This window comes from Amphiprion ocellaris, chromosome 15 (assembly GCF_022539595.1).
Source record: "Amphiprion ocellaris isolate individual 3 ecotype Okinawa chromosome 15, ASM2253959v1, whole genome shotgun sequence".
In the NCBI taxonomy this organism is placed as follows: Eukaryota; Metazoa; Chordata; class Actinopteri; family Pomacentridae; genus Amphiprion; species Amphiprion ocellaris.
In genome coordinates, this window is record NC_072780.1 from 27,274,052 (window position 1) to 27,288,446 (window position 14,395).

Sequence of the window (14,395 nt, forward strand, 5' to 3'; positions counted from 1 at the left end):
AGCAGAAAAATATGGAAATATGAAATGGAGGGATGTTAAAGAAATGAAGAAAAATAGGAAGAGCAGAGGAGGAGAAAATGGAAATGAGGCAAATGCAGATAAATGGGAACAGAGAAGCAGAGAGAGCATGGTTGAAGGGCTGCGAGGATGGGAAAATGATCAGGACAGAGATCGATAGATGGACAGATAGGTCAGGAGATCGATGGATGGATGGACGAATGAATGCTTGAAGAAACACAGAGGCAGGAGGAGAGATGGATGGATGAACGAGGAGATAAATCACTGGGACAAGTTCAAGAGCGATCCGTCAAAAAAAGAGTTTTTCAAATGTCACCAAGCGGATTCATCTCCATCCATCTCCAGCGCTGACTCACTGTCTGTCTCCACGTCCATCCATCTGTTCATCCATCCATCCATCTGTTCATCCATCCATCTGCATGTACATCTATCACCGTTAAAGCTCAGATGATTAGTCAGATTCTTCACAGGGCATCACTGCAAACATTAGAGAAAAATGCTCCGACAGACACAATCACACATTCCTGGACCTGCAGTTTGAGTTTGTTCTGGACTAAAATGAAAGTAATCATATAGAGACACATAGCATCACATTACTAAGAGATATGTAGCACCACAATGCATCATGTAGCATCACATAACAAAGTGATATTTAGAATGACATAGTGTCATGTAGCATCATATTGTGTCACAGACTAAAATGTAGGGTCAGGTAGCATCACATTACTAAGGGATGCGTAGTATCATGTAGTTCCATGCAGCATCACTTCACGTCACATAGGGTCATGTAGCATCATGTACTGTCTTGTAGCATCCCGTAGCATCATGCAGCATCACTTCACGTCACATAGGGTCATGTAGCATCATGTACTGTCTTGTAGCATCCCGTAGCATCATGCAGCATCACATTACAAAGGTATTTGTATAATCATGTAGCATCAAGCAGCGTCAAGCAGTATCATGTAGCATCATGTATTGTCATGTAGCATTACGTAGCGTCATGTAGCATCACATTACAAAGAGATGTGTAGCATCACATAGCATCATGCAGCCTCACCTAGCGTCATGTAGCTTTACATAGCATCAAGTAGCATCATGTATTGTCATGTAGCATTATGCAGCATCATGTAGCATCACATTACAAAAAGATGTGTAGCATCACATAGCATCATGCAGCATCACCTAGCGTCATGTAACTTTACATAGCATCATGTAGCATCATGTAGCGTCATGTAACATCACATAGTGTCATGTAGCATCATGTAGCGTCATGTAACATCACATAGTGTCATGTAGCATCATGTAGCGTCATGTAACATCACATAGTGTCATGTAGCATCACATTACAGAGGGATACATACTATTACATAGTGTCATGTAACATGACTTCATGTTGTGTTGCATCATATTACAAAGGGATATACAGGATCATGTAGCATCACATAACATCATGTAGCATCACATTGCTAATGGATATGCAGGAACACACAATGCCATGTATTATCGCATTAAAAAAGGGATATGTAGAATCATGTAGCATCGGGTTGCATCATAGTGTCATTCATCATGACGTAGTTTCATGTAGCATCACATAACAATGGGCTATGTAGAGTCACTGAAGTTAATTGATTATTCTAAATTTGCCCATAGGTTTGTGTGCGAGTGTAATTGTTTGTGCTGTTTTAAGTTACTGTATTAAGTTATTGTCTTTTTTTCACTGTGAAGCACTTTGGTCACCCTTTGGGCTGTTGTAAAGGGCTATAGAAATAAATTTTGATTTGATTTGATTTACCATCCCATAGTGAATAGTAGCATTACATTGGGTCACATAGTGTCATGTAGCTTCACATAGCATCATGTCGTGTCACGTGGCGTCATGTAGCATCACGAGTACTCTTACAAGCCACACAGCATTTTCATAGCATCATATTGTCGCATACAGTCATGTCATGTCACGTTTCGCAGTATCACTCCTTTCAAAGAAATGTGTTCTCAGCTATTTTCACATTGTTCGATGTGAGCTATAAACCTGAAGAAAGTTATGCAGCGTGAAGTCATGTCGGGTTGCGGCCTGTTGCCCTAAAGCCTGTAAACAGAGGCAGTAAAACCAAGCAGCCACAGCTACTGCAGGGGTTCAGAACAAAGCGTTCTGATGAGCCTGATTCTGAGATCATTAAAAAACTGCTTAAAACCAACAATCAAGATGAGCGCGTGTGATTCGCTTCCTCCTCCCGGTGAGAAAATGATGCCTGGCTTAATGACTGCAGACCTGAATGTAACGAGGCTCTGAGCTCCAATCACACCACGGCGTGAGACTGGAGGCGTGATGACATTTACATGCATTAATGCCTGAGATGGCATATAATAAACTTTCAGACAGCTTTCATTACAGTGACAGGGGACAGAGTCTTTTAATGAGCTCCGGCTGGTGTATTTTTTCACATAATTTTACATGATGATGGTGGACAGAAGCAGCAAAGATGACAGGAAGAGACCTTGAAAGTTGGACTAATAATTTTATAACACGCAGCTACTGAAAGAGAAAGCGTGAGTGTTAGCACATGTGATAATCAGATGTTTCTGAGAAAGCAGAACATGTTCTCTTCTCTGGAGTCTGTCTGACAACAGACTGACGGGAGTTTCAATCTGTGTTTTCTGATGCTCTTTTAGTATCTTTCACTGTTCTTGGAAGTGAAATTTTCACTGTTACATAAAATATTACTGCTTTAAGTTGGCTTAAGATCCCTAAATAACTATCTAGATGAAATAAATTAATAAAAACAACCATCTGCAGCAGCTAAATAAGCCACATTAGGTTCTAAATAACCCTGAAAACATTGACAGCCTTATGAAAGGACGAGTAGATTTTAGCTTAGTGCAACAATTTGGGAAACATAATTAAAGAGGACTGACTTACACATTATCTGCTGTTATCTGCATTTTAGAGCAGTGCGGTTTTGTATTTTTAATAAAAGAAAAGCGCAACCAAAATGTTATAAAAAGTAGTAATTAATGCCTCTGTGCAGCATACATACAAATGCAGCTCTCAGAATTATTGGCAGCGTATGAGCTAAAAATATGTGAAACGAGAAGTTTGTAAGAGCTGCTGTTGTTTTGTAATTAATCACACTATCTTCCAACCCCCTGTTACTATTGTAATTACAGCTGAGTGCATCATGTGGACATTAAAGAACATTTATAGCCATTTAGAAACTCATTAAACATTTTTGGTTCATCTCCAAAAATCCATTCACTATTATGGTACCAAGAATCACAGCATAATGTCGTTTGTGATATGAAACGTCAGACATTTTTCCTTCACGTTAAGCGGCTCATGATTTAAAGTGTAGGAGTGTAGGAATAGTGTACTGGTAGTGTAGTGACAAAGATCAATAATGTTTGTATAATTGGTGACAAAAGTTCCACACTGCAGGTTTAAATTTGGTGGAAAAGCAAATTAATGTGCCAAAGGTAATAGAGTAATAGAACTATTGCTCCATGTATTTAAGCCATTTAACCTGCTGAGCTGCAAATACATTTTTTAAAAAACCCAGATCAGGTATTTGGAGATATATGTTACCAATCCTGGAAAAAAGATACACACTACACATTTTTTGTTGCTTAAATTTGTATGTGTTTCTATACTTTTCTCCTCTCTGTTTGTTGGGAACACTGCCTGCAGTTCAGCCGAAATGAGTTTTCATTGATTACAAAACTTTAAAAAATTGAATCATCATGTAAAAAATGTTTTTAAAGTGCCAACATGTGTTACCAATACTGGGAAAAAAGGCAACTCTACACAAAATAGGTATTTTCTGACTTAAAGCAGCATGCAGTTTCGCCAAAAAGTCCTAGAATTTTACATCATGTAGCTGTTGGCCGAGGCTGAGTCACAAATAATTTCATCCTTGCATCCAGGTGCACTTCATTTTTTCTTTAATGCAGAAACTGATTAGAGCAAATTGTTTGTATTTGGCAAAGTTTTAAACAAGATATGTAGAATAAAATGATTTTGATGAAAAATTACAATGTTAAGCATAGACTTGGTTCATTATCCAATTGAATCGTACATAACAGACCGTTAAAAAGTTGAAAGCCTGATGATTCATTCTGTTTTCACAGTTTCTGGCTCTGATATACAATGTAATTTTAGCATTTTTAAAAAGATGTCCTGCCTTTCAAGCCCACTGTGTGTTCGGGGTTCTGAAGGTTAATCTTGTGGTCCACCATCTGTATCACCTGTCACTATGGTGACCTTCCAATCCCAAAGTACTCAGTGGGTTCTTGGACCATAATCATATTAGAACTCAGCCTTCATTTTGATCTCAACTACACATCTGTAAGGTTTTGTGTCTGCTTTTTGAGCCATTGCGACTCTATCAGAAATGACAAAATGTGTCCACAGACAGACAAGCAGACATATGAACGTCTGCAAAAGTATTCAAAACCCACTTCCTGGTCGCTCCTGCAATAATGGGTGCAGGTTACACTTGAATATTGAGCATCAAACGCTTGATTTCCTGCATTTTGGGTCATTTCTAGGCAGGAATTTATGGCTGATATGTCTTGTTTATGTAAAGGAAAAGACATAATTCAAAATATAATGGAATATATGGACTTAATTACATTTTCCACAACAGATACAGTGCTTGCGTGAGCTGATAATTCACATTTCAGCCGGTAAATGTTTTAATATTGGTGGACAAAACACAAACTCCTTATGAACTCACAAAAATATGGTGATATGTGATGTTCACAGGATAAAGCTGGCAGTGTTGATGCCTCAGTGAAGATGGGAACATCCCTCTGACTCCTCACAGCGATTCATTCAATGTGAGCAGCAGAGTGATAATAATTAGCAGGATGCAGATTTTTAATGTGCACACGATGAAATGAATCCCTGCTGAGGTTCGCATCTGAGACAGAAGGGAAATCAGAAGCAGATCAGTGTGTCCTCCAGGACCAGAACCAAACAACTACTGTAAAACAACAACCACTGCATTAAAGAGCCACAGAAACTGCATCTTTAAAGACTCACTATTATCCTGTAATCATCAGCTGCTGTTTCTAATTCTCAGCAGTAACATTAAAGCTTCATTCTGTGTATCTGCTGTACAAAGTCTGGAAGGTTTTGTTGTTTTTAATGCCAAAACTAGAAGAGCAGCTGTGTAAAGAAACTCTTTTCATAGCTGCTGTTGTTTACAGTAGCTCCATTCCAAGGCCAACAGCTAGCATGCCAGTAGCTAGCTTCAGCTACTTAACATATCATAAGAGATCTTTCTGAAAGTCAGATGTCCTGAAGGAAATCACACAATCCTCAAAGACTTCAAGATTTTGAACCTTTTGACTTATGTTAGCTAACGTTTGCTGACAATAGCGACTGTTAGCTGATATGAGTAGATATAAGCACATAAGACATAACCCTAACAGGGCGTTAAGGTCCTCTAAACAGCTGTTTCTGGAAGTCCCTAGGGCCAGGTACAAACACTGGGGTGATCGAGCCTTTTCAGTCGCTGGGCTATGGAAGCAAATCAGACTCATCAGATTCTGAATTTTAAAAGCTGCTGAATTTCTTACTTTGAATTTTTTTGCATCAAAATTTCGTATGTGAATTTTTTATGCCTGAATTTAGCTCATCAAAATTCTAAAAACCAGTTAAAAATTCAATGTCTTCAAAATTCGCCATCAAAAAATTCGATGTGTTCAAAATTCACCATCAAAAAATTAAATGTTCAAAATTCGCCATCAAAAAATTCAATGTTAAAAAATTCGCTGTCAAAAAATTCGCTGTTCACATCTGGGGGACTCAGGCGTAAACAATCGATCCTGGCCAAAATCGAACCAACGCCCAGCCAATCACGTGGCGCTCCTCTGGTCATGTGACGTAGACGGTTCACCTCACAAGACCGGGGTCAACCACGGCTACCAGCATGAACGACGGCGCTTCAGTGAGTGTATTAATCCTTTTTTGTCCTGTATGTGGTTTGTTTTTGTGGGAGTCAGTTAGCTGTAATGCATGCCGTTAGCTGCGCTAGCACAACGTTAGCCGCGCTAATACAGCGCTAGCACAGCGTTAGCCGCGCTAATACAACGCTAGCACAGCGCTATCACAGCGCTAGCCGCGCTAGCCGCGCTAATACAGCGCTAGCCGCGCTAATACAGTGTTAGCCGCGCTAGCACAGTAATGAGGTCATACAGACAGCACGTTCTGCAGCTGGGTAGTTGAGTAACAATTTTATAAACGCACAAATGGGTGGAAGTGTGATTTATGCGCCCAAAAATGCAGTTAAGTCACAGAGCAGTAGGGTTGCCACCTTTCAGAAATGAAAATAAAGGACGCCCACCACAGCTCCTTGGGGCCACAGTTCAGTAAAATCGGAAAGATATTCACAGATTCAGAATTCCACCATCAATAACTCATTATAAACGATGCCTCTTTTCCATCGTTGTAAGGTATACAATATGCTACAAGCCTAGTTTTATCAACAGTAGCTGTCTTTCAAGCTGCAGAAATAACATTGGTGTCAACAGGAGCCAGTTGAAGGCTGCAGTGATTTTGGTGACACTACAGTGTATCAGAGAGAAGCTATTGAATAGTTGTGTCTCTTTTTGCTGTTGCAGCAGTTTTGCAATTTGCACACGGTCCCTGTTTACTCCATAGACATCAATGTTATTCATGCAGCTTGAAAGACAGCTACTGTTGATAAAACTGGGCTTGTAGCACATTGTCTACTTTACAACGGTGGGAAAGAGGCATCGTTTATGTTTTGACCAGTGTTGCTAACTCCTCAGTAAGGAAAGTAGCTATTGGCTGTCCTAAAAGTCACTAGAAGTCGCTAAATGATGTCATCGCCTAATTTGCATAATTTCCGTTTGCATGTAATTGTAATCAACATTGTGGGAGAGACAAAAAGTGAGTTTAAAATACCCAAAATATGTTTCTGAACTAGAGGCTAAATGCAGTGATTTATTTTAGTGTGACAGTGAAGAAACATTTTCATTTCCATCCCGCCCTGTAAGCAGGACGAGATCTGCAGAGACTTTGATTCATCTGCCGTCTGGACATGGAGTGATGTGGGTCTCCTCTAATCAGACAGTGGGATGCTGCAGGTCACTAGACTGACCGCCTGTGCTTTGGGAAGGGGAGGAGCTCACAGCGCCACCTGCTGCTTGTTGAGGACAGTAACTGCAGAACGATCCCAGCTTTCATGTCAGACAGGGGCGGATCCAGATTAATTTTAGTGGGGGGCGGGGGGCACAGGGGGGTACAACAGATATTTTGGGGGGGGGTTGTAAGTTTTAAAGCTGCTACCGACCTCTCGCTTTTACAAAGTTTTTTTTCATGTTTTTTTTTTTGGCTCTTTAACCCAATAGGAAAGCTGTATATGACCTTTTCATTTTGGACTGTTAACATTCAAATTATGATGGACTTGTTTCCTTGTTTATGTGAATTACAACATCATTAGCTGCAACATCTGCCTGTTCTGTAAAACTGGTAGCTCAACGACAGCATCCTGAGGGCAATTAAGTGACAAATATTGTGCAAGAACAGCACTATTACAACCCTGACAATTTCCACTTCTTAGAATGTTTACTGCCAGTTATCACACATAAAACAAGAAATAATATTCTGTACTAATACTTCTGTACTACCCAATACACAGTGAATAAATATTATCTGAAAGTCGGGTTATTGTTTTTTATCAGCACAATACAAAAAGATTCATGTTAGACATATTCCAGTTAAGACTAGAATATCATGATTTATGTAAATTTACCTCACTAATATGAATGTTCAGGTTAAGATTGTACAGTGATATTTATTATGTAAGTTTAACTGATTAAAGTTTATGACTGCACTACAATATTATTTATTATTTAGATTTACATCATTATTATAATATTTAGGGTCAGACTCTACAGAATTAAGATTAAGAAGTCAAATATTCTATAAAATGTAAATACACTGAACTCATTTGGATATATTTAAGTGAGACTCTACAATATTCTTTGACACAAATCTATCTAAATCAAAATTTTAATCATTTTTATTCCAAACATTGACTGGACTGATTTAAACATTCAAATCACTCCTTTCTAATCCTCTGCTGTACGTTCAAACCTGAGGCCTTAAATAGAAACACTCCAGTATCTGATTGAAGGAACTTCTGCAGAGTCCTGGTTCCAGAACATGATGAGAGAATTATAGACAAACTTTAACAAAAGCTGCCTGAGAGTTTACAGGTTTTTATGTGAGATTTCTTCAGTAATTTAATGAGAGTTATCAGCAATAATCAAGTGTTCATTTGATGAACTTCATTTCCTAAAACATCCAGAATTGGAGCTCATATCTTTGGCAGCTGTAAAGTTTCTGCTCCTTCAAGGTTCACAACACAATGAATGAATTCCTAAAACACTCTCAATGCTGGAGAGCAATGTTCCCTGTAATTCTTCCTGAGTCTGAGCAAACACACAAACTCCCTGAGCGTTCCTTGGACCACTGTGAGCAACATCAGACGTGTGCACTGTGGTCACACCAGCATCACATCCATTCAAGTTACATGGTTTATTAAAAGAATCAAATTACAGCATTTACATTTCTGTTAAAACACTTTGTCAACAGGAGCCAGTTGAAGGCTGCAGTGATTTTAGTGACACTACGATGTATAAGAGTGAAGTTATTGAATATTTGTCTCTCTTTACTGTTGCAGCGGTTTTGCAAATTGCAGACGGACCCTGTTCACTCCATAGACACCAATGTTATTCCTGTAGCTTGAAAGACAGCTACTTTTGATAAAACTGGGCTTGTAGCACATTGTCTGCCTTGCAACAATGGGAAAGAGGCACCGTTTATGTTTTGACAACCTATATCTAATGAGTTATTGATGCTGGAAGCCCGAATCTGTGAATATCTTTCCAACTTTACTGAACTTGGGGCCACTACCACCTAAGGAGTGATATATTTAATTTTGAAAAAAGCATTTAGCCATACTTAAAGCTTTAAGTGCTTTATTAACACAGAACTAAAAATTTTGTATTGTTTTATTATCACAGGTTCTGTCTGAAAAGAGGTGGCATCATTTTAAACAGTGAAATCAAACTAACAAAATGTAATGACCAACCAGTGAGCAATACTGGATTCTGCAAAAACATAAACAACTTTTTTAAAAATCTAAATCTTATCTTAACACAGTTAATGTATTAACTTATTTTTGTGTGTATGCATGTATTTATTGATTTATTTAGTACTGTTAACATATCAGAGTTCTGAGTGAATTTTTCTTAAGATAGGCAAAGGCCATTTATTGATTACATATAGGCTGTTAAATGTTGATTAAAAACTAAAAAGCATTTAAAAAAAAAAAAAAAAAAACAACTTAGGCATTTATTGAGTCACTAAAATACTGTAGAGTACGGACCACATCAGCATGATTATAAGCATCCTCTGGTAAATGAACAACCAGATACTGATGTCTCTCACCATATGGACTTCAGGAGATGACTGGGGGATGATAAACTGTGACCTACTGGTTGGGTTCTCTCTGTTCTCATGTTTCTTACATGTTTGTCCCCTGACAGCCGGGTCCTAATGTTTTTTGAGCAACACACCATACTATGATGTTTTTACAATGATGGTTCTACTATGAAACCAGTTTGACATGTTCAGGTGTTCTTTGTGTGAAAACTCAGAGATTTCAGGGATCAGAAGGTGGTTTTCAACTTTCTTTGTTAACTTTCTGCTTCAACTTTAAACTAAATTTCCTTGACTAACCCAGCCCTCTGGACTTCCAGTAAGCTGTGTTCCTATTGGCTGTCCAGGAAGCTGTGTTCCTATTGGCTGTCCAGGTGGCTGCTTGGTGTTATCAGGAACACCTGAGCAGCTTGGTGTTATCAGGAACACCTGAGCAGCTCAGTGTCTTCCTGCTTTATTTAGCTGCAGACAAACATTTCCTCTGTTCCTCTCCACCACTGAACCTGGTTTGGCTCCGTTGCTTTAGTCTGTTCTTTAGGTGTTGACTTGCAGCTTCCAGCAGTAAAATCATCTTTAATGTGTTTCTTGGTGTGTTTGAGGGCTTTGTACTGGATAGTTGTCTTGGTAAATGTGGTTCTTTAGCCACAGTTAGCACATGGTGCTAATGTGTGCAGTGATTAGTGGATTTGATGCAGCTGAGTTGTGTCTTTGTCTTGGCTGTAGTGAGTCTGTAGAGGTTTTTGGTCAGACACATTGTGTATTCTTGTTTGTGAACCAAGGTTGGTTGTCCAGAAGGTAAGAGTTCCTGTCCTGATTCTCTGTTCTCAGAGATTCTCTGGTAGGCTGCAGGAGACTTTAGCGTTTGGGTTGTGCTAGTTTGGTTTTTGTATGGTTTCATTTGGACGAATATCTTGAGGCTCCTCCATGTGGTTTAGTGAGGTTTTCTGCAACAGTTCTAAAAAGCAACCTGCAGCAGAAGAGACTTTGAGAGTTTTTAGGAAGTTCTGGAGACCAGACTTTAGAGCAGCAGAAACATTTGTCAGCAGTTTGAGCAGGAGAAGGTGAGCTTCAGAGTAGAAATGAGACAGAAACCTTCTTGACCCGTGTGGTGAGGTCCTGTACCAAGAGTTTGAGCAGGTTGTGAAGAGTCTGTAGTTCTTTGGTCTGAAAGCACAAGAAGAGTCGACTCATTAAAGGAGAAAACAGGAGATATTGTTGGTTCTTCTGTCTCTCTGCAGTTTCCTTAGACTGAATATCAAGTTTATATATTAAATGATTTCCCATGTGAGCCCAAGAAGACTTCAATAAACTCCCTCCATCCCCTGGACACAACATATTTTATTACCATGTTAAATCTTTTTTCTGAAATGTTTTTGAGTTTTAATCATAGTTTTTTCTCTTTGCTTGTTTAGTTTTGTCATCTGTGTAAAAGGTGCTAAACAAATAAAGTTGAATTGATAAACTGAATAACTGACTAACTCATGATTGTGACAACAGAAGTATTTTCATTGTGATTTAAGGGTTTATTTCATTTTTAAGGTTGGGGTTAAAATCTTGACAGAAAAAGAAGATTAAAAAAATAAACTTCATAACAAAAAGCAATTAAATCAAAGGAAAAAAATTAATACAGTAGAACTTTTAAAAAGTTTTATTATTAAAAAGATTTAAGAAATTTAAGATGTAATTTCTAATTAAACATTTAATTTTTTAATTAAATGTTTTGTCTTTTTAAAGGTTTCATGATCCAATTAAATGTTTTGCATTTTTAAAAATGTTTAATATTCTTCTTGTTTAATTGAATTTTTTAAATGTTTAATTCTGGAAAATATTTTATCTGTAATTTTGAATATTTGTATTTTAAAAATTTTGTTTAATTTCATAATGACATGTATTGTATCTTGTTGAATTATCTAATTCAATATTTTGTCTGTTTAATCGAGTTAAACATTAAATACAATTGAATTATATATACATATACCACCTTTTAATGTTTAGTTTTCTTTTTAAATGCTTCATTGTATTTTCTGTTTAATTCCTATTTGAAGTTTTATTGTCTTTAAGATGTAATTTTCTAATTAAACATTTACTTTTGTAATTAAATATTTTGTCTTTTTAAAGGTTTAATAATCTAATTAAATGTTTTGTCTTTTTAAAGGTTTAATGATCCAATTAAATGTTTTGCATTTTTTAAAATGTTTAACATTCTTCTTGTTTAATTGAATTTTTTAAATGTTTAATTCTGGAAAATATTTTATCTGTAATTTTGAATATTTGTATTTTAAAAATTTTGTTTAATTTCATAATGACATGTATTGTATCTTGTTGAATTATCTAATTCAATATTTTGTCTGTTTAATCGAGTTAAACATTAAATACAATTGAATTATATATACATATACCACCTTTTAATGTTTAGTTTTCTTTTTAAATGCTTCATTGTATTTTCTGTTTAATTCCTATTTGAAGTTTTATTGTCTTTAAGATGTAATTTTCTAATTAAACATTTACTTTTGTAATTAAATATTTTGTCTTTTTAAAGGTTTAATAATCTAATTAAATGTTTTGTCTTTTTAAAGGTTTAATGATCCAATTAAATGTTTTGCATTTTTTAAAATGTTTAACATTCTTCTTGTTTAATTGAATTTTTTAAATGTTTAATTCTGGAAAATATTTTATCTGTAATTTTGAATATTTGTATTTTAAAAATTTTGTTTAATTTCATAATGACATGTATTGTATCTTGTTGAATTATCTAATTCAATATTTTGTCTGTTTAATCGAGTTAAACATTAAATACAATTGAATTATATATACATATACCACCTTTTAATGTTTAGTTTTCTTTTTAAATGCTTCATTGTATTTTCTGTTTAATTCCTATTTGAAGTTTTATTGTCTTTAAGATGTAATTTTCTAATTAAACATTTACTTTTGTAATTAAATATTTTGTCTTTTTAAAGGTTTAATAATCTAATTAAATGTTTTGTCTTTTTAAAGGTTTAATGATCCAATTAAATGTTTTGCATTTTTTAAAATGTTTAACATTCTTCTTGTTTAATTGAATTTTTTAAATGTTTAATTCTGGAAAATATTTTATCTGTAATTTTGAATATTTGTATTTTAAAAATTTTGTTTAATTTCATAATGACATGTATTGTATCTTGTTGAATTATCTAATTCAATATTTTGTCTGTTTAATCGAGTTAAACATTAAATACAATTGAATTATATATACATATACCACCTTTTAATGTTTAGTTTTCTTTTTAAATGCTTCATTGTATTTTCTGTTTAATTCCTATTTGAAGTTTTATTGTCTTTAAGATGTAATTTTCTAATTAAACATTTACTTTTGTAATTAAATATTTTGTCTTTTTAAAGGTTTAATAATCTAATTAAATGTTTTGTCTTTTTAAAGGTTTAATGATCCAGTTAAATGTTTTGCATTTTTTAAAATGTTTAACATTCTTCTTGTTTAATTGAATTTTTTAAATGTTTAATTCTGGAAAATATTTTATCTGTAATTTTGAATATTTGTATTTTAAAAATTTTGTTTAATTTCATAATGACATGTATTGTATCTTGTTGAATTATCTAATTCAATATTTTGTCTGTTTAATCGAGTTAAACATTAAATACAATTGAATTATATATACATATACCACCTTTTAATGTTTAGTTTTCTTTTTAAATGCTTCATTGTATTTTCTGTTTAATTCCTATTTGAAGTTTTATTGTCTTTAAGATGTAATTTTCTAATTAAACATTTACTTTTGTAATTAAATATTTTGTCTTTTTAAAGGTTTAATAATCTAATTAAATGTTTTGTCTTTTTAAAGGTTTAATGATCCAATTAAATGTTTTGCATTTTTTAAAATGTTTAATATTCTTCTTGTTTAATTGAATTTTTTAAATGTTTAATTCTGGAAAATATTTTATCTGTAATTTTGAATATTTGTATTTTAAAAATTTTGTTTCATTTCATAATGACATGTATTGTATATTGCTGAATTATCTCATTCAATATTTTGTCTGTTTAATATCATTTAATGTAATTAATGTTTAACTCTATTAAACAGACAAAATATTGAATGAGATAATTCAGCAATATACAATACATGTCATTATGAAATGAAACAAAATGTTAAAAATACAAATATTCAAAATTACAGATAAAATATTTTCCAGAATTAAACATTTAAAAAATACAATTAAACAAGAAGAATGTTAAACATTTTAAAAAATGCAAAACATTTAATCGGATCATTAAACCTTTAAAAAGACATGACATGGGTACTTGTATAGCTCAACGAGTTAAGCAGGTGACTCGTGTACAGGGGACTGATCTCTGATGCAGCGGCTCGGGTTCGAATCCTGCTCTCGACCTTTTGCTGCATGTCTTCCCCCTGGCTCTGTTTCCTGTTTGTCTCTCACTACGCCTATCCAATAAAAAGCTAAAAAAAAAAGCCCCCCCCCTCAAAAAAAGACAAAACATTTAATTAAAAAATTAAATGTTTAATTAGAAAATTACATCTTAAAGACAATAAAACTTCAAATAGGAATTACACAGAAAATACAATGAAGCATTTAAAAAGAAAAGGTGGTAAAACATTTAAAAAGAAAAACCTTAAAGATTTAATCGAAACATTAAATATTGGGAAAGAAAAAGCAACTCAAACAAGCCGATAAAGCATTTAAAAAAACAATTAAACATTAAAAAGACAAAACATTTGGAAATCAAATCAGACATTAGAAAAGAATAAAAGGTGAGAAAAGAGCAAAACTAAACGTTTAAGAAGAATCAAACTAAAGACGAAACATTTCAAAAGACACCAGTTAGACTTTAGAAGATCAAATTAAACAGAAAAGACAATAAAACGATCAAAAAGAGCAAAAACGTAAAGG